The sequence below is a fragment of the Phyllostomus hastatus genome, unplaced genomic scaffold (genome assembly GCF_019186645.2).
Source record: "Phyllostomus hastatus isolate PE091 unplaced genomic scaffold, TTU_PhHast_1.1 phas_contig_402, whole genome shotgun sequence".
Taxonomy (NCBI): domain Eukaryota; kingdom Metazoa; phylum Chordata; class Mammalia; order Chiroptera; family Phyllostomidae; genus Phyllostomus; species Phyllostomus hastatus.
This window is the reverse complement of record NW_025333873.1, coordinates 4,583,351-4,602,765: the sequence shown is the minus strand read 5'-3', so window position 1 is coordinate 4,602,765 and position 19,415 is coordinate 4,583,351. Positions and strand designations below refer to the sequence as shown.

General features: G+C 59.0%; 1 protein-coding gene and 1 long non-coding RNA gene across 8 annotated transcripts in view; one reads left to right on the top strand and one right to left on the bottom strand.

Moving 5' to 3' along the window:
• The window catches only part of DNMT3A (DNA methyltransferase 3 alpha), a 111,178-nt gene that overhangs the window by 88,600 nt on the left and 3,163 nt on the right, over positions 1-19,415 (bottom strand). For 5 of the 7 annotated variants that reach the window (XR_006786359.1, XM_045844612.1, XM_045844614.1 and 2 more), the window contains exon 1: positions 10,120-10,284. The gene's annotated coding sequence lies outside the window, so the exon portion shown is untranslated. Of the gene's footprint in view, positions 1-10,061; positions 10,285-13,887; positions 13,947-17,863; positions 18,005-19,415 lie in introns of those variants that run through there. The other 2 variants (XM_045844616.1, XM_045844615.1) reach the window with 2 other exon arrangements.
• LOC123822555 lies at positions 8,547-19,251 on the top strand. Its single transcript, XR_006786360.1, has 3 exons — positions 8,547-8,692; positions 16,544-16,648; positions 18,120-19,251. It is a non-coding gene; the product is annotated as an uncharacterized LOC123822555 (long non-coding RNA).

Sequence of the window (19,415 nt, the reverse complement as noted above, 5' to 3'; positions counted from 1 at the left end):
CATCTTTCTACTCCATCACACTGGACCCTGCCCTTCCCAGGGCCCCTGCCTCCAGGTTTGGTGACGCAGGCTCTCTCCTTCTGTGCAGCCCGGCCCACCCCTGGCTCGACCTGGGCAAATCCCAAGGGCCCTCAAGCCCCTCTGCAGGCCTGCCTCCCACGTGAAGCACTCCCAGGTTTCTGGAGACTGCCCCCAACCCAGACCCTCACAATGGATGGCATCTCCGCCCACACAGCTGGCTGAGCCAGGAACCAAAGAGGCGCCCCTGGCTTCTCTCACCCCTCCGCCTGTTCCTACCAGCTCTGCTTCCTTAAATGCCTCACAAAGCACCCTGCTCCAGGCCTACCCGCCGCTCCCTGGATTTCCGTACCAGCTTTCTGCCTGGACTCCCTGCCCCCACCCTCACCTGTCCAATGTCCCATCCTCAATGTCCCAGGATGACCCTTCTCAGATACAAATATGGGCGTGTTACTCAAAGTCCATCACCTACCGATGGATAACATACCAGCCTTCCGTGGCCCCGCTCCGGCCCAGGCCTGCAGCTGGACACCCCACCATTCCTCAAATCCCACCGCTCCGGCCACATCAGGTTGGAAAATGCCCTGGAACACCTGGCCAAATGCTCCCCACCCTTCGAGACGCAGCTCAAGCATCACCTCCTTGCAAAAGCCTTTCCTGATATTTCCTGCCCCGGAATGAGATGGCCCCTCTCTGAGCCCCCGAGACGCCCCGGGCACGTGCCGCCAGAGCTGCTCCTCCCTCCTGGGACATAATGGTCGCCCTCCCCAGACTCTCGTCTCTGCTGCGGGCTCCTGGATGGGGACTAGCTAGTCCCCTTCATCTCTGTAGCTGGTGCCTGGCCCACAGTAGGTCTTCAGTAAATGGACAGATGGACTTTATTTGCAGATCTGAAGCAAGGGGCCTCCAAAGAGAAAACCTGAGAGCTGTCAGGCCCAGCAACTGGGGGCCCTGGCCTCTCCCCACGCCGAGCCCCAGTTCTCAGAGTCCAGGCTGCGTGGAGGGGGTTGACAGAGGAAAAGGCACAGCCAACGGCCCGGCCCGGCCCCCCTGGGCCTCCCAGCTGGGCTTCCAGTCTTGGGCAGGCCCTCGGCCGCCACCAGCGGGGCTGGGAACCACCGGCCTGTGAGAGGGTGGCAACAAGCGCCACATTGTTGCTGGTAATAAAACCATTAGGAGCCAGTGCTGGGCACCGGCTGCCAGGCCTGGCTGTGCTCTGGACCCTCCCATGCCTCTAGGCCAGGGGGCAGAGCCAGCCCTGCCAGCAGGCCCAGGACCCAGAGGACAGGCCGCTGCTGGCTCTGGGCCCAAAGAGGCCAGAGGGCAGGGAGGGAGAGGGCGCAGGGCTTGCAGGACCCGCTCAGTCCCCAGTGAGCACAGGCTCTAATGAGACCTGTGAAGTGCGTCAAGGGGAGAGACCCAGAGATCACATGGCAGGAGCCAGGGGCTTCAGGGACCGGCCAGCCAAATCTTGGCTTTACAGGGGCCGGAAGAAGGGCCCCAAGCCCCCTCAGAAGTGAGAAAAATGACAGGCAACATTTGTAGGGTCTCAGAGTGCACCGGGGCCTTTACGGGGGTCGTCACACGCAGTCCCTAACATCACCCTCAGCGGCCCTGTCATGACCCCCGTTAAAGAAAAGGAACTTATACCTCCTGAGCACCTACTATGTGCCGGGGGCAAAATGCTGACAGTCTCCTTTTTTCAATAAGGATTTATTTATTTTTTGAGAGAGGGAAAGGGAGGGAGAAAGAGAGGGAGAGGTACACTGATCGGTCGCCCCTTGCGCCCCCCCAACCAGGGACCTGGCCTGAAACCCAGGCACATGTCCTGAAGGGAAATCAAACCGGCGACCTTTTGGCTTGTGGGATGACGTTCAACCTGCTGAGCCACACCGGTCAGGGCGGCACTGGGCTGTTTACATAACGTATTTCATTGGATTCAGGTAAGATGTGGATATTCTTCTTATCCCTAATGGAAAACCTGCAGCTCAAAGACATTTCGTTCTCCAAGTCACTTCGTAGTAGCAGGGCTGAGACGTGAATGGAGGCCTGCCTGCCCCCAGGGTCTCCGTTGCCCTGAAAGGCCGCCCCCTACCAGCCGGGGGTGGAGAGGAGGTCTGCAGAGGGGCCACTTGCTCGGGGCTCGCTTCCACGTTACCTTTCACTTAACGTCCCGCTTTCTTCAAGGGCAGGGCGGGGCGGGGCCAAGGAAGGACACTGTGCACTTGCCCTTGCTCACGTCGTATTCAACAGGGGCAGCCTCAGAGGGGAAAGCCAGCTCCAAGAGAGTACCCATGGGTTGGGGCTGGGGCTGGGGCTGGGGACCGTGGGAAGGGGAGGTAGATGCTGTTGCCAAGCAACAGGCAGAGGAATGACTATCTGCCCCTCCTCACCGCTCCACCCTGTCACCTGGGTCACTGCTTCCTGCTCACGGCCTTCAGAGCAGAGTTGGGCACAGCTTGAGCCCACAGGCCAGACGGAGGCCCCCAGGCACCACTTCCCCTCCCTGGCAGGGCCTCCTGAAGCCCCGCTTGGTCCTCCGTACAGCGCCCTAGGCTTCCTACCGGCCGGGCCCTGGTCACACCTCCAGTGCCCAGGGGATGATGGATCGGAGCTTTCGGGGAAGATCCTCAATGATTTGTTCACCGTTCTGGGTTGGAACTGAGAGTTTCGAGTCAGCATCCTATAAAGCTAACTCGGTCCACGGCCCCCTGTGTGCAGCTGGGTGTAGCCACTCTTGCCCGGTCCCTCGCCAGAGGCCTCGGCGTGGGCAGGGCTCCTCCCTGCCGCCTTCCCAAGAAGACAAGCCCCTGAGTAGCCCTGCCCTTTGCGGTCCGTCTCCAACCCCGTTTTTCATCCGTCGTGGAAACAGTCCGACCTGTGACTGGGACAAGTCCGGCCCTAAATGTGACTCAATATGTTTTCAAGTTCTTACTCAGAAGCTTTAAAAAGTGTGGTTTTATTTTTGTTATTAACAAAGTAACACATGGGCATTTACATTTGTTCAAAGGTTACAAAGTACATAAATCACATAATGTAAAAAGGCGGTCTTTGTGGGTGGGTGTGCTGTGCCCCTTTCCAGATGGTTTTTTCTCTGCAGGTACAGCCCATAAATGTATATATTTGTATATATATATATATATATATATATATATATATATATATATATTTAATGGTTAGATTTTCAAAGTATTTGGCATTCTTTTTTTTAAGATTTTATTTATTTATTTTTAGAGAGGGAAGGGAGGGAGAAAGAGAGGGAGAGAAAAACATCAATGTGCGCTTGCTGGGGGCCGTAGCCTGCAACCCAGGCATTTGCCCTGACTGGGAATCAAACCTGCGATGCTTTGGTTTGAAGCCTGAGCTCAATCCACTGAGCTATGCCAGCCAGGGCTTATACTTGTATATATTTTAAAGAAATTTTACAAAAGTGAGATTACACTCTGCACACAGTTGTTGTTGTTTTGGTGGGGGGTGGGGGTAACCCAATCTCATCGTGGACTGCTACATGTCAGTGTAGACATGCTTACTACCGCATTTCAAAGGCTTTGGGGAATCCAAACAGATCTCCCTGTATCTATAAATGTATTTCTCCTTTCAGAATCTCTAATACTAATCACACAGGATCATTCCTTCAGGAGGCCCCTTCCCAACAGGTTCCGCTCGCAGGAACGCTGGAGGACCCCATCCCCATGCACTGGCCGGCGCATCCTGGCCTGCTCCTCCCTGGGTCATCCGGGGACCCTCTGAGTGGAAGTTTGTTCCCAGGTGCCCAGCTTCCCAGCCTGGGCATCCCGATTCCCTGTGACTCGGACCGCATCCAACCCTCAGATCGGACCCCACTATCCCATAATGTCCCCAGTAAGCATCTTTTAACCCTTTCACATAAGCATCACTGGAACCCGGGGCTCTGGCTGGTCAACTAGGTCTAGAACACCTGCACTGCCCCCCAGGTCCACCTATGCAGTGGTACATGGGAAGAGCAACAGACTAGGGGTCAGGACACCCCAGTTCCAGCCCTCTAGTTACCAGCTGTTTGAGATGGTCCTCTGTCCCCTCTCAGCACCCAGACAGGGCAGCAAACAACTGGCTCAGAATTGAAAATGACCTTGACATTTGAAACACAAACAGAAAGGCAAGATCAATAGGGATGACAATGAGCAGGGCCAAGACCGCAGGAAGAGAAAATAGGAACCTGGTTATAGATGTAAATAAGGCTGGGAAGCCTGCGGGGTCAGAGGGGACCACATCAGGATGGGAGTGGGCAATGCTCAGTTACAGTTGGAAAAATTCCACTCCCCACCGGGATGAGCCTAGGAGAGCCCCAGGCCCCCACACCTCCTCCCCTGTCGCCGTCCTCCAGACAGCCCTGCGATGTGATCAGCAAGGGAGATGTGGGCTGGCGGGCCCTGACCACTGGCTGTCCTTGTTCCGGGTGGCCAGGCACTTGCAGCCACACTCAGGAGCAGGGATGCCAGGCGGGGACACATCCCTGCCGAACTGGGGGCCTGGTTCTGCTGAGTGTGGAGGAAAGAGAGGAAAAGTAGGGGGTAGTCAGGCTCTGCACCCCTATTCACAGCCCCCTGCAGGGGCCCCTGGGCCTGAGGGAGGGGATAGAAAGGGGGACACAGAGGCCTCTGGGAGACCAGGTAAGGACCCTCCCCGTTCACGCTACGCTATGAATGCCATCACTGGCACACAGACCTTCTTACCCTGGCTGGTGTTCCCCTGAACTGCCACACACCCCTGGGGTTGGTGTAATTTAAACCCTGCTCTGTTTCTCTCCAAGCCTGAGCTCCTAATCTCTCGTCTACAGAATATAAAGGAATCATCAAGATCCTGCACCACATGAGCTCAGCCGGCCCCTTGCCCTCTCCCTTTCCTCCCTCCCTCTCGTCCCCACCCTACCCCCCAAAGCCACCACAAGCAGAGCAGTTCAGAGTGACCCTTCCTGGGCCACGGAGGAGTCACAGAGCACAGCAGCCGGCTCTCCCCAAAACAGCACGGGTCCCAACCCAAGGCCCTGGTCTGCCTCCCAGTGGCTCCCTGCCCCACCCCCACCAGCAGGGGTTCCTCCTGTCCCCCTGGCAGCCCTGCCTCTGTGCTTTGAAGCCTGTCTCACATGCCATCTCCCCCAAGACACCCTCCCAGAGCCTCGCAGCTGGTTGTGACCTGGCCTTCAGCACTTTCTGTCTCCCTGTCCTGCAACCGTGGCTGGGCACACCCTCAACTCGCTGTTTCCCCTCCAAGTCCAGCACACGGCCTTGCCCACGGGCAATGCTCTGTAAGTCTCTGGAAGCGAATGCACTGCACTCGGGACAGGAGCGGACTAAGGAGCTGACACTGCCGTGTGAGGGATTGAAGGTGACTACAGAGACGACCTGTTGACAACGCGACTAGTTCAGCTCTGGAACAGACTGCTAAGCGGCGCAGAGGAGCCTCCCCCCTCGGGAGATTTTTCAATCAGAAGCAGCACTTTCGTCATCAGTCCGAGGTTTCGCAAAAGAGGCAGGAAGGTGGACCAGACTTCTCGGCGCACTGCCTGCAGTGCGATGCACGCAAGCTGCCCCAACGCCGGAAACAATCACGGCCGAGCTACCACTGAGCCCTTGCCCTCGGCACGTGACCTTGTTTAGTCCTCATAACGACCTCTGAGTACAGCCCGGGCGGACTGCCCCGTTCCAGGTGAGGAAACTGAGGGATGACGTCAGCGGCCCTGGATCCCGCCGCCGGGACGTCGGTGTCAGAACGCAGCCCCTTCTGACTCCACAGCTCCCGCTTCGGCCGCCCTGAAACAGGCTTATGGGTCGGCAAGTCGGATCTATCCCCACGCAGCTGCGCACAGGGCACACACGGAAAGGTGTGCACAGACACGCGCGCACAGATCCACGTGCACCACACCCTGTCCTGCCCCCATGAAGGCAGCTTGGACACACACGCATCCCTGACTCCACACGGATCCCAGGTTTTATGGTTTTCCTAGCAAACACGCAGTCAGAGAGAAATGACTGACAACAAGCCCTCCAGGCTGGAGCGGAGAGGGATCTGACCCCTTCCGTTTACTATTACAGTCCCGCTCGGGAGCAGCAAAGCCACAGGCTCACGGAGACGCCCAGCCTCCAAGGGCACGCAGGCTCCCGACAGGCCCCACTGTCTATTAGACACCAAAATGGAAGTAAGTGGATGCCCGCAGGCTGTGTGACAGCCCTGGCTGTGGCCTGTTCCCAGGCTAGAGGCCGGAGACACACTTCCTACTAGTGGGGCATGGGGTGGGGAAAGGGGACGTGGCCCCCAAACCGAGGACCCCCAGGCCGACACAAGCAGAAGGCGTCAGGAAGTGCAGAGGCCGAGGCGCACGTGACAGGCACACCGCTGGCCTTGTGGCCTCGGGCTCAGGCCAGCGCTCCCAGCCCCAGAGGAAAAGAGGCCTGGCCCCCATGCAAACAGCCCTCTGCCCCACTCCAAGTGTTCTCAGGGCTCAAAGTTCCCTTTCGGCCCTAAAGTCTGAGGCTTGGATTCTCATGATAACATTTCAGGCTCAAGGATGCGGAGAGGTTGGGTCTGTTTTTTTCTTTTTTTTTTTACCCCCATTAGAGAACCAGCAAGACTGGTTCTCAGAGTCCCCTTTCCAATTGGTTCCCCCCGCCAAAAAGGAGCCTTTGGGGAGCCTGGGCTCTTGCTGGGGAAGAACGGGGTCTTTTGGGGAAGCTGGAGCCTGAGTATCTGGCAGAAAAGGAGGCAGTGACTGTTTGGGGAAGGCAGAGCAGCAGCAAGAGGAGGAGAGCTTCTGCCACTGGGGAGAGGACTGGGACTGAAAACGCAGGTGCGCAGCGAGCTCCCCCCCATTCAGCAGATGACCGTGGCGGCCCCCTGAAATGTCTAGTGGGGGGGACCCAGAGGCAGCGGGGGCACGGCCCCTGTCCCATGGAAACCACAGGAGACTGGAAGGAGAGGAAACCAAGCGTAGCAGCACCCCAGGAGAGCTGAGCGAGGGACAGTCGAAGTTCCCCAGAGGGCAGGCCTGGCCCCCTCTTCCCCGCCAGGTCGCCCTGGGCAGGTATTTTCAAGCTTGTCCTGTCTTCCTTGTAGGCTTTTACAGAGGACCGACTGCACTGATGCGGGGCTGCGATAGTAAAATATCCGCAAGGCACTCAAGTGCTTACCTGGGTCTGGGAAGAAACCTCATAACTTATGCACACACACAGAATGACATGCAAACGTACAGAAGAACACACACGTGTGAAGGCTTCACCGGAAGCTGTACTTTTACACCCTCTGAGGAGTCAGACAGGACAAGCCCGTCCCCTGCAGGGTCCCCACCCCTCATGCCACCTCTGCCTTCAAAGGTCCACCCCCTCGGGGAGGGAGGCTGCTCTCTTGCAGACCTCCACTCCTTGGGGGGTCTTTCCCGATTACTGCTGTGTGGTGAAAACAGAGACCGTTCTGCCCCCACTCCTGGGTCCGAAATGCCGCCACGGGAATCAGAGCCACAGAATTTAAAAGTTGGAATGGACCTTCAAGCTCCAGTCCAACCTCCATGCACAGAGGAATCCTGTCCACAGGCACCCTGACAGATGGCCACGGCGCTCCGGCCTGGGGAACAGTCCCGGCACTGTGGACTCAGTCCTTGAGTCTAGAAGGAATTCACCTCTTCTGAGGCTGGCCGCCCATTGCAGGCCCACAGGCCTGGGAAGGAGAGCGAGGAGAGCCTCAGTCAGCCGGAGCCTGCAATTCTGCCTTTCACGAGTGGCTGAAGACAGTGACCCAGGAGCTGGACAAGAGTCCAGGGAGGGAGCCAGGGCCCAAAGAAGTGGGGCCAGGAAGGGAGGCAGGCAGGCGCCAGGCCCTGCTGTGCAAGTTCGCCTGGAGACCCTGACTGGGTGCGGCACATGCGCACACAGACTCACACTTTCAGAGCTGCTTGTCAAACAGCCCAACGGGGGCTTAGTGCGACTCGGAGGCAGAGAGGGACCACCTTGCCCCAGAAACCTAGCGGGAACTCTTGACAACCAAAGCTTCCAAGCCCAGGCAGCTCCCGCAAACCACCAGGAGATGGCCCCTGCCAACAGAGGGGACAGCCCAAAGAGGGTCCGCCTGACAGCTGGGCTCCCCAAATCCCATAGACCAGTCCTCACACTCCAGCAGCGCTTAAGGAGGAAAGCTTCCCTGGCTGCAGCTGTCACATCTGCCCGGGAGGGAGGAGGCCCAGCGGCCCAGCACCTGATCCCAGGATCCCTTCGCAGCCGCAGCCCAGGAGGCCCGTTCGGCCGCTGGCGGCCCAGGGTGAAACACGAAGACCGCACAGTCCCCCAGGGGTGCTGATGGCCGTCTCTGGGCACAGCAGAGAGGGGCACGCCGGGTCACAGGGCGGAGGGCGCTGCCCGCGCAGGCTCCTGTCACTGCTGGTCTGGGAGGGGGCGCGCCGTGCGGCGCCGGGGCCCTGGGCCTTCCCCGCGGCCTGACGCAGGCCCCGGCCGCCCCGCTGGGTGCAGGGCGCCATCTTGGGTCAAGGTGCAGCCGCAGGGGGCGCCCCTCGCGAGCTGGGAAGGGAGCCCCTGAGAACTGACGAGCCCCCACTCCCCACCCGCGGCGCCAACACCTACTCAACTGGCTTTGCCGTGGAGAGAGGAGGCGGAAGGACCGAGGGGATGACGAGAAAAGGGGGAAAACAGAGGTAGGGTGGGAAGGGAGTGGGTTCTCCCAAGAAGGGAGGCTCCAGGAAAGCTAAACGAAGTTTGGCAGCCGGAGGGCGGCGGGCCCCAGCGGCGGGGGGCTGGGGGAGGCCGGGGGCGGGCCCTGGACCCACGCCAGCTCCGTCCGCTCGGAGGGGGAGGGAGGGCAGGGCGGCCTGGGGGAGGGGAGCTGGGGTGAGGGCGGGACACGGACCAGGGCCGCCTGCGGCTCCGAAGCTCCAGGACTCCCGAGGCGCGGGGACTTGGGCTCGGTGACCCTAATCTGCAGCCTCCGCCAGGCTTCGTCCTTCACTGTGCAGATGGGAATCTTTCAAGGACACGTCTGCACCGGCCCAGCGGGGGTGCGTGTGCGTGTGTGTCCGCGTGCGTGTTGAGTGTTGCGGAGGGGGTGTTTCTGCTGCCTGGGCGACCCCCGACGCCCTCACCCGCGCGGCTCCCGTTCTGTCCTGCTACTCCCACCCCTGCGTTTTCCGGCCCCGCGGCCGGGGACGGGATACTCGCTCGCCCCCGCCTCGCCCCTACACTGCGGCGCCACCGCCCCGGCTCCCACTGCCCACGGCGCGGGCGGGGAGGAGCCAGGCACGAAGTCCACCCCACCCCCGGCCGTCCGCGGGGAGGTGTGCCCCCCAAGTGGCACTCTCCCCGCCCTCGTCGCCCCTCCCAGATCCACTGGCACCCGCACCCCCAGCCACAGGTGGCCGAAGGAGGATCGCTGCGCAGTGTTCCCCGGCCCGGCCCGCCGATCACCCCTCGGACCGCCCCCCGGGGCCTCCCGTGTCCGCCTGGCCATGGAGGGCCGGGAGCCGGGGGGAGGGGCGGGGGGCCGGGTCGTGCCAGGCTGCCATTTTCTGCCGCCGCCGCGGAGCCTGAGCTGGGCCCGCGCCCCTTCCTCCGCTCCCTGCGGGCCGCGGCGGGAGCCGATTATTCGGGGTCGGGGTCTGCGCCCTCCAGCTCTCCGCCCGCAGGCCCCAGGCGGGGCTCGGGGTGGAGGCAGGGCCGGAAGGCGGGGGTGGCGAGTCCGGAGCCCCTGCGGCAGCGCCGAGCCGGGCACCGCGGCTGAGGCCAGCAGTGGAGGGGCGCCGCATTGTATAGACTTGAACTTGAGCCCGGAGCGGGGCGGGGGCGGGGAGGGGGCTCCGAGCCTGGAGCGGGCGGGACGGGAGGGGGCGCCTGCCGAGCCCGCGGGGACATAAACAAACCCACAAATGCCCCGCGCCACTCCGGCCAGCCCAGCCCGCCGTCCCCGCCCGCAGCCCTGGCCCCGCAAGCTCCCGGCGCCGAGTTGCAGGGGTCCGGGAGCCTGCCCCGAGCCGGGCACTGCCCGCCGCCGTGCCCCCCTCCCGGCCCTACCTCCTCCTCGCCCACCTCCGGGCCGGCCGCCCAGGCCGCCAGGAGCGGCGCTCATTACCGTGTGGCCGGTGGGGTCGGGCCGGCCCGTCTGCGCGCCCTGGTGCCGCGGCGCCGCGTCCCGGATGGTCCTCTGGTCTCGACGCCGCCGCCGCCCGCGCGCCCTCTCTCCTTCCCAGCCCGCCTGCCTGCCTCGCTCACTCACTCCCTCCCTCCGCTGGCTGTCGCGCTCTCTCTCTCCGCCTCCTCTGCCGGGTCCCCCCCCCTTCCCACCCCTTCTCTCCGCCTTCCTCCTTCCCTCCCTCCGGCCGCCCGCGGGCCCAGGCCTTCGCCTGCTGCTCGTCCCCCGCGGCCGCGCTGGCCCGGGCTCTGGCGCTTCGGAGCCGGCCCAGGAGGCAGCGCAGACTCGGGGGCCCCGGGGCGTCGTGGCGGGAGCGGCCTGTGCGCGCGGCTGGTCCTAGCGCCCACGGTCCCACTTCCCAGCCTCTGCGGCCTTTCCCCCGCGGGGCGCTCTGCTACCTGGCACTGCCTCGGAGCTGGGTCCCCGTATCCAGCACTGGCCGCAGGGACAGCGGCCCCTCCTCTCCCCTGGCCGGTGTCAAGTGCCTCCCCTCAGCCCGAGGAGACCCCGGCGGCCAATGCCCTACAGTTCTCCCGACCTCCACCAGAGCCCACTGCACTCTGCCTGCCTCAGCACTGGGGCTGGGGACAGCAGCGCCGGCCCTTCCGCGCCCCAACCCCCACTGCGCCCTCCACCCCCGCCAGGTGGGGCGGCTAAGTGGAGGCCGCCCGCCCAGCAGGGACGAGCTCGGGTCGCCAGGTCCATCCTGGCCGAGGCCCTCTACAGGATGAGCCCCCCTTGAAGGGAGTGAGTTCCCTGTACCTTGAGGTGTCCAAGTAGTGCCCTCAGTTGGGCAGTGGAAGGCTGAAAGATTTCATGGAGTTGGAGGTTGAATTAAATGACATTGAAGATCCCTTCCAGTCTAAGGTTCTCTACACACCTACACGTAACCTCACCTAACCTCACGCTCCCCTCTTCGCCGTGGAGGGAGGTTGTTTTTATTTCCCATAGAGTCCTCTGGCCTTCAGGTTTCTGATCTGGGGCACCTCTGTCCACTTCCAACAGCACAGCCACCCTCTGCTCATGGCTCTCCCACCTGCTGCCTTCAGGGCTTGGCGCTGGGCCCCCTGAGCCCCCGCCTGGCTCCCTGCTTCTCTTTCATCTCCACCAGCCCTCTCCCACGGTGCACCCCCATTCCACCTGTGAGGCTTCAGCTACTACGTGGAAGTGCCCTGAGCTCCCTAATGCCAGACAGGGTGTGCCCCCTTCCCCAGGCACCCATCGCCCCACCTGTGGGCAAGGGCAACTGAAGAGGACCCCTAGGCTGTTTCTGCTGGAAACGCTACTTTTCCCATTTCCCCCCTCAGCTTCACCTCCCCGAGGGTCACAGGAACAGACTTACTGAGCTCTTTGGGACACAGCTGACCTTTCATCCCAGAGATTTCCCCCTGGAAGCCCTCTAATGCTTCCGGGTCCTTTCTTCTGCCGCACTTCCTGAAACTGAAGATCAGAGGCCACTCTCCACACAACTGTCCTGGTCTTTCTCAGTGTCGCCCTCACTCAAGGGGTGACCCTGTGCCACTGATGGTAGGCCTTGGTCTCCACCTGGCCAGTCCCGGAGACTCATCATGTTCCTTCCACGAGGACAAGGCCCTCATCTGTCATCTCTAGAGCCCAGCACTCAGCACATAGTAGGTTCTCAATAAACCTTGGTTCTATGAATATGTGCACTACAGGCCATTTTGCTTTTGACAGCAAGATGGGCACCCAAGACACTCTAAGGCTGGGCTAAGGGGACGCCCATGTTTAGAAAGATGGCTGCCATTCCTCTCCCTTCCTCAAACGCTTATATAATACTGCTCCAGATAGCAGCTACCGTTTACTGAGTGTTGCCTGTCCGCCAGGCACCAGAGTTGGCATTTCCCCTTAGTCCTTACCAACCCTGTCAGCTAGCTCACATCACCCTCACTCTACAGATGAGGCTTAGTCAAAACCACACAATTTGGAAGTGGTCGAGCCAGGATTCAAGATGGGCAAGGTTTTCTATTCAGTAGGACCATTTATGATGAAGCCACTGGGGGCCCGTGACGTGTGTGACCTTGGATGTCTGTGTTGCTGGGGTTGAGCGGCCCGAGGCCGCCGTGTTAAGGCGGTTTTATCCAGTGGGCAGCAGCCATGTGGCTGCAGGGTTGGTTCCAGAGCCTGGCCCCGATGTCTCTGGCAGGAGGAGGACCCTCCAGCGGTCCTGAGAGGAGGCACATCAGTGCTGGCCAACCCTGCTGGGCCCTCCTCACCACGCATGCCCCTGGGTCCAGCCTACGCCGATTCAGCCTTCGGGCTCCTCTATACCCCTCACCTGTGTCTGCCCCCTGGGGCCCGACCAGAATTCTGGGTGATCCTAGATCATCTGGGGTGAGGGGCGGTATCCGCAGGGACAGGCTAGGTTACCCTGGGGTAACAAACAACCCCAAGTCTTGGTGACTTAAAACCACAAAGATTCTACGGAAAACACATGGCGGTCCCTCAGGAAAAGTAAACACAGAATTACCATATGACCCAGCAATTCCACTTCCAGGTACCCGCCTGAGAGCACTGAAATCAGACCCAGACAGACATCTGTACACCAGTGTTAGGAACAACGTTACTCACGACGGCCAAAGGTGAACACCAGCCAGATGTCCATCAGCCGAGAGGTGGAGAAGCAAAGCGCCATATCCACAACGATGGGCCATTACTGGGCCCTAAACAGGAAGGGGATTCTGACAGGTGCCACAACATGGGTGAACCTCAAAGACACGCTAAGTGGAATAAGTCAACACAAAAGGACAAATGCCATGTGGAGTGCCTAGAAAGGTCAAATGCACAGAGTCGGAGCAGAAGAATGGCTACCAGGGGCTGAGGGGGCGCGGAGTAGGGCGTCGTGTTCCGTGGGCAGAGTTTCGGTTTAGGAAGCCGGACGGCGGTGACGGCTGCACAGAACGTGGGTGTGCTCACTGCTTCCGAACTGCGAGCTCGAACACGGTCACTGGGTTCGTCTTCTGTCATATACCGTGGTCCACAACAAAAGGACAGCATCGTCCAGTTGTAAATTAGTTAAATATGCTGTTAAAGCCCTAGTTTCGTTTCTTGCTCCTGTTACATGTCTGCGGCAGGTCTGCAGAGGGGCTGAGCTCAGTGAGAGCTCTGGGACTCTGGCTGACAGGAGAGCCGCCACCTCAGGGAGAGCACTGGAGGGTGGCCCACTGACAGTAGCCATTTGTCATTCATTGGCTGGAACCAGTCACACAGCTCCATTCAACTACAAGGATCCAGGAAGTAAATGCTACCCGGCCCTCGAAGTGGGGAGGACCAGACGTGTTCAGCCACCATCACCAGGGACTGCCCCAGGGGCCCTTTCAGCTCCTCCGCCAGCACCATGCTCCTCTGACCGCCTGCACCGAGGGACTCTAGCAGAAGGCTCAGACCCCACGCTCCTGACTGAGGGGAGGGAAAGAGTGGAATGCCCACCGCTGGCTCCAGCACCTTGCTAGACCTGACGTCCTCTCCATCAGTCTGTACCTGAAACCGGTCTGCTTGCCTTTGCCACACCTGCTCCCTGACTCCCAGACACGGGTCACCGACCACCCTGCTTAGTGACCTCAACCACACAGCGACTCACCATTCAGGCCATCTCAACACCCACTGCATGTCACACCCACTGGGAGAACTACGTCTGAGACCACTGTCCATGTAGGTTCATCTGTGCCATATGGTGATGCTTGCACTTACCTTTCCAGTAGACTGGCGAGGTAGTCAAGACTCTCGGTTGCAAGTGAGAGAATCCCAGCCTAAATTAGGTAAACAAACAGAGAGATTCAGTAGTTTAGAGAGTTTAAGCCATCGGGCAGCCCAGGGCTGGGGGTTCAGGAATAGATGGATCCAGGGACTCAGGTGCCAGTTCCAGAGCTTGCTCTCCGACACTCTCATCTGCTTTCCCTCCTGTTTCAAACAAACTCCAAGACGGCAGCCTGCAGCCTCAGGTGGCCCATCTCCCAGTTTAGAATCCCAGTGGGGAAACATCTTTTTCCTTTCCTCAGGGAGCCCCTCCAGTGCTTCCAGGGCACGAGGCTGCGCGTCCTTTAACGGCACTCTCCCTCCCCAGCCCTGAGCCTCAAGGACGGAGGCACGTAACGGTTCTATTTCGTGTCTCGATGTCATCCTCACTCAAGGCGACCATCCCCAGCAGGAAGGGCTGGAGGGATTACTTCCACGGTTCCGGCTCTGGTCACAAGCCCACTCCGAACCAGGTTCTACAGCCAGTGGGATGGCGCAGGTCACACACCCAGCCTGTAGCTGGGTGCAGGCGATGGCATTGGCACTGGGACTGATAGATCCAGCCAGTACCCCACAGAGCAGGGAGAGGGTTGCTCCTCAAAGCAAGGGGTGCTGGGCAAACACGTTACATTTCCCCCAGGGCCACCCAGCATCCACGTACACCTTCTTTCCCTGTGCACGCACTTTCGCAATGCAGAACCTTCACGATTAGGGTCAGTGCCCATATAAGAAAGACCCCAGAGAGCCAATTTGTCTCTTCCACCATGTGAGGGCACAGAGGAAAGACGGCCGTCTCTGAACTAGGACGCCTGCACCAAACACATCGATCTTGAACTTTCCAGCCCCCAACTGTGAGAAATGTGTGTTGGTTGTAAAGCACGCAGTCTGGTACTTTGTTATAGTGGCCCAAATGGACAAGGATGGGATCTGTCTGATGTCTCCCTGAGGTTAGCTTTGGTGACGCATCTTTGGCTGGAATATCACGAAAGCGATGCTGTGTTGTTCTCGCTGCATCCTGTTAGGTGGCACACCGCTTCACTGATGGCGTTAACTCCGGTCACAGGATGGAAGGGGTGTGGGCCAGACTCTTCCACTGCAGAGCCCCTCTTGTCCCCGCTGTCATTAGGAAGTGTTTTGTAGAGAACTACTTTGAGACTATGTAGATATATCCCACTCCTCATTAAGCCTACAATTGACTCATCATATTTGTTTCTAATGATGTGGACCCATAGATTCCTACTGGATTCAGTGGGTTGTAGTCTGTTGGTATCATTATTTATTTTGGTGCTCAGATGTTCCCGTATTTTGCCAGTGGGAGTCCCTTCTGCATCCCATCATTCTTGGAGTATTCCCTTCCTTTTGAGTGTGACATATTCTGGACTCATCTTGTCCCTTCCTTGACCCATCTCTGAGACCTGTGATTTTTCCCACAAAGTGCAGTTCCTTTTAGTAAAGCATGGTGTTTAGAAACCAAGATTTAGGCACAAGGTGTACTCATTGCTACTGAGGTTTCATTCCTGGCAGGTATTCTCAGTGGACAGAAAAAGTATATGTACGAATACACACACACGCACACACACACACACACATACACCCATACATTCACATCTATGTTCCTTTTCACACCTGTCAATACACAGGCTGAGGTTCATGCTGGAGTGAGAGACAGAGGCTGAGGTACCTCCAGTGGGAAGGGGCTGAACCAGCATCCAGAAAGGCAGGGAAGTGTATGGCAGTTGCTGTGGGGAATCCAACAAGAGGGTAGAAAAGGCCCTGACTGGCATGGTTCAACTAGCTGAATATCGTCCTGCAAAGCGAAAGGTCGCCGGCTGGGTTCCCGGTCAGGGCATATGCCTGGGTTGCAAGCACATCAGTGTTTCTCTCCCTCTCTTTCTCCCTTCCTTTTCCTTTCTCTATAAATAAATAAATAAATAAGAAAGATTTTTTTTCAAAAGGGTAAAAAAAGGAATACAAGAATGGTGTTCCGACATACTTAAAACCACACAGAATGAATCTGTGACTTTATGGTTCTCTCTGTGAATGAGGATAATTACACTTACGGGTTACAAAGCACCTTCATACCTACACTATTTTAATGCTCACAACTTCTGTGGCGGGCACACGTAGCCCACCCAGCAGCTTCAGGTCTTTGTGGGGCCAGTTACTAGTCCCTGGTCTTCCCAGGAAATGAGCTGACTGGCAGCTGGCTGAGGCTTTAGGGAATCCTGGGTTTGGGAATCACCATCCCCAGACCCAGGGACCGCTCACCCCCTGAAGGAATCCCCGGGAAGCCCTGACCATACCGACAGGAAGATGGCGCTTCCCAACGGAACTTCCCTGCAGGCCCTCAGCCCAGCCCTGGAGGACGAGGAGTCCAGGAGGACCTTCCAGGAAACTGGGCTGGGACCTGGCCCCACCACCGTGGAGGGGTGAGCCCCGGCCACCGCACCGGCGGAGCGCAGTGGAGGCCGGGGGCCGGCAACCTCTGCGTGCTCCCTCCCTTCTCCCCTCTCCCAAAGTCGGTCTTCACTGTGGATGATCTATTTTCTGTCCACCGTCATGAGATCTGGCATTTGAGGTGGTCAAATTTATACTTTAGCCACTGTTACAGATAACAAGAAGCCACACCCAGACGGCATTGAGAGGAACGCACATTACTCAGAGATCCTGATTTTAGAACTGGTCATGACTTGGATTATCTTCCTTTGGGAGAAGAGTAAGTGCATTTTTAGTTGTAGATGACGTGGGTTCTTTATTTTAGTGGGAGCATTTTAAAAACCTTTTTTATTGAGGTGAAATTCATATAACATTGAATTAACCATCGCCAAATGCACAGTTCAGTGGCACTGGGTACGTTCGCAATGTGGTGCGACCACCGCCCGTGTCAGACAGCGAGAGCACTCTGAGCGTGCCTACACGGGACAGAAGGCTCACGTGGATGCGGGCGGCCACCCGGGCAAGGGCGACGCACCTGCCGAGCAGCCCTCTCCCCACTCCGTGGGGTGCGGGCTGGCTCACGGGCTGCATCTGTCAGTCCCAGCGCCAATGCCACCGCCTGCGCCCAGCTACAGGCCGGGCGTGTGACCTGCGCCACCCCACTGGCTGTAGTAGAACCTGGTTCGGAGTGGGCTGGTGACCAGAGCCGGGACCACGGAGGGAGCCTCCCCAGGCTGAAGCGCACCTGAGGTGTCTTCAGCTTTCACCTCAGATTAGGGAACTGAGGTCAGGGGCGAGCCCACTCGCACCAGGACTCACGGGCAGCACGCGGTGGGACCGGCGTGCAAACCCTGTCTGCCCGCTGCAGTCACGCGGGGCTAGTGGTGGGAAACGTCAGGCAGGTTCAATGGCAAATGCGGAGACGTGACAGCCACGAAAAATCTGACATCTGGAGAGTCACGTTTAGGGAAGGTGAGGCTGAGTCAGAGGGAGGCGGCTGGGCGCGGAGCAGGCTTCCGCTTCGCTCCAGCAGAGGGTCTGGGGACGTGAGCGAGGAGCCGCCTTCCAAAGGGAACATCTATTACTGACTGGAAACAGAGATGACGAGGAGAAACACATTCACCGATCTGGGTTGTTATAGTAACATCCAGATAAAATATGTATTCGGGGGCCGGAGGAGAAGTGCAACTGCACGCAGACGAGCCGGTGGGATGGGGGAACGACGGAAGCGTGTCGCCGCAGACCCGGCGCTGACCGGCTGCTGCAGCCACGGACGGGCGGGCTCTCCCCACGAGTGCGGGGCCCGTCCACACGGGGCCAGACCACAGCTTGGAGCTGGGGAGAGATGACGGCCAAGCAGAGGAAGGGGGTTCGGGGATCTGTGCCCGCCATCTGTGGGTGGCTGAGTAGGCTCCCACCTCAGGGTCCCTCCCAGGCTGCAGCGCAGGTCATCGCAAGGTTTGATGGGGGAAGGATCATCTCCAAGGTGACTCACGTGACGGTTGGTGACAGGATCCAGTTGCTTAGGGGTTGTGGGACCCCGGGCTTTAGTTCCATGCCGGCTGTCGCCGCGGGCTGCCCTCAATTCCTAGACGCATGGACTCCTCCGTACGGCCGCTCACAAGCCGGCAGCTGGCTGCATCAGAGGGAACGAGCCAGATCCAGTGGGGAAGAGTGTTAGGGAAAGGTAGAAGACGCAGCCTTTTATAACCAAATCTTAAAAGATTTTTCCCTATTCTCTTTGTGAACAGCCAGTCACCAGGACCAGCCCGCCTCAAAGAGAGGGGATTAATACGTAAGGATACGAACACCAGGAATCCGGTTCAGAAGCTGCCTACTACAGGGTGCAAGGACAAGGTGGCTGCATTTGACCTAAGTCTCCCCCCAGGTGACCCCAGAGAGGCCAGTATCAGGAGGGTACAAGAAGCAGAAGACAGAACAAAGGAAGACAATGGTGTGATGCCCAAATCTCAGCCAGCCAGCACGTCGGGGGAGATGTGGACGAACTCAGAGCCCCCACCCCTCTTTAGGTAGACAGAGCCCCCACCCATTCCCAGAAGATCCCAGCTCAGGCGTCTGCTTCCTCTGCACCCCCTCACCCCCAGCAGAGCGGAGCCACACAACCAGGCAGCGCCTGGCTCGCCCTCTCCACTTCCCCAACTGGCGCTTGTCATCGAGGCAAGGGAACCTTTTCTGGGCTTGGGAGGATGGGAACCAATCCCACAGCCCGTCCCACACGCCAGGATTGGCACCGTCTGAGTTGTGGCAGCCAGCAGCCAGCAGCCCCCTGCCCCCTCTGGAGAGCAATCCCCATTCCCCTGCTGAGCCTGGCGAGCAACCTGAGCTGCTTCCCTGTCCCCACTCCAGCTTGGGGCTGCCTGGCTCAGAGGCAAAGGGTCTGCTTGTGAAAGGGATACAGAGAGGCGCTGAGAAGGTGGGTGCCAGGGAGGCAGGACACAGAATGAAAGGGAAATCCTTGAGGGGCAAGGCCAGGGCTGCACGCGGACTTTCTGGGAGGCGCACAGGAGAGAGGAGCAGGCACACACCCCAGCCCACATGTTGGATGTGCAGGAAGGGTGACTGTGTTTGGAAGTCCCCTTGGAGACAAGGGGCATATGGCAGGCAGAATAATGCCCTCCAAAGACGTCCACGTCCTAATCCTTGAACCTGTGAATGTGTTAGGTCGCATGGCCAAGGGAATAAAGGCTGCAGATGGGGTTAAGGTTGATAATCAGCCAATGCAGATGCTGGAGAGGTACCCTGGATTGTCGGGTGGGTCCAAGGTCGCCCCAAGGACCCTTAGAACTAGGGAGAACAGTCAATGTCAGAGTGATGCCATGTGAGAAAAACAACCTGGGGGCTGGGTGAAGGTAGAAGAGGGAATAAGGGGGATAAACGGTAATGGGAAAAAATGCAACAAAAATAAACTATTAAAAAAAAAACCCCTCAACCCACTGCTGCTGGCTTTCAAAGATGGAGGAAGGGGTCACGCGCCAAGGAATCTGGGCAGCCTCTGAAAGCTGGCAAAGGCAAGAAAGTGGTCTTTC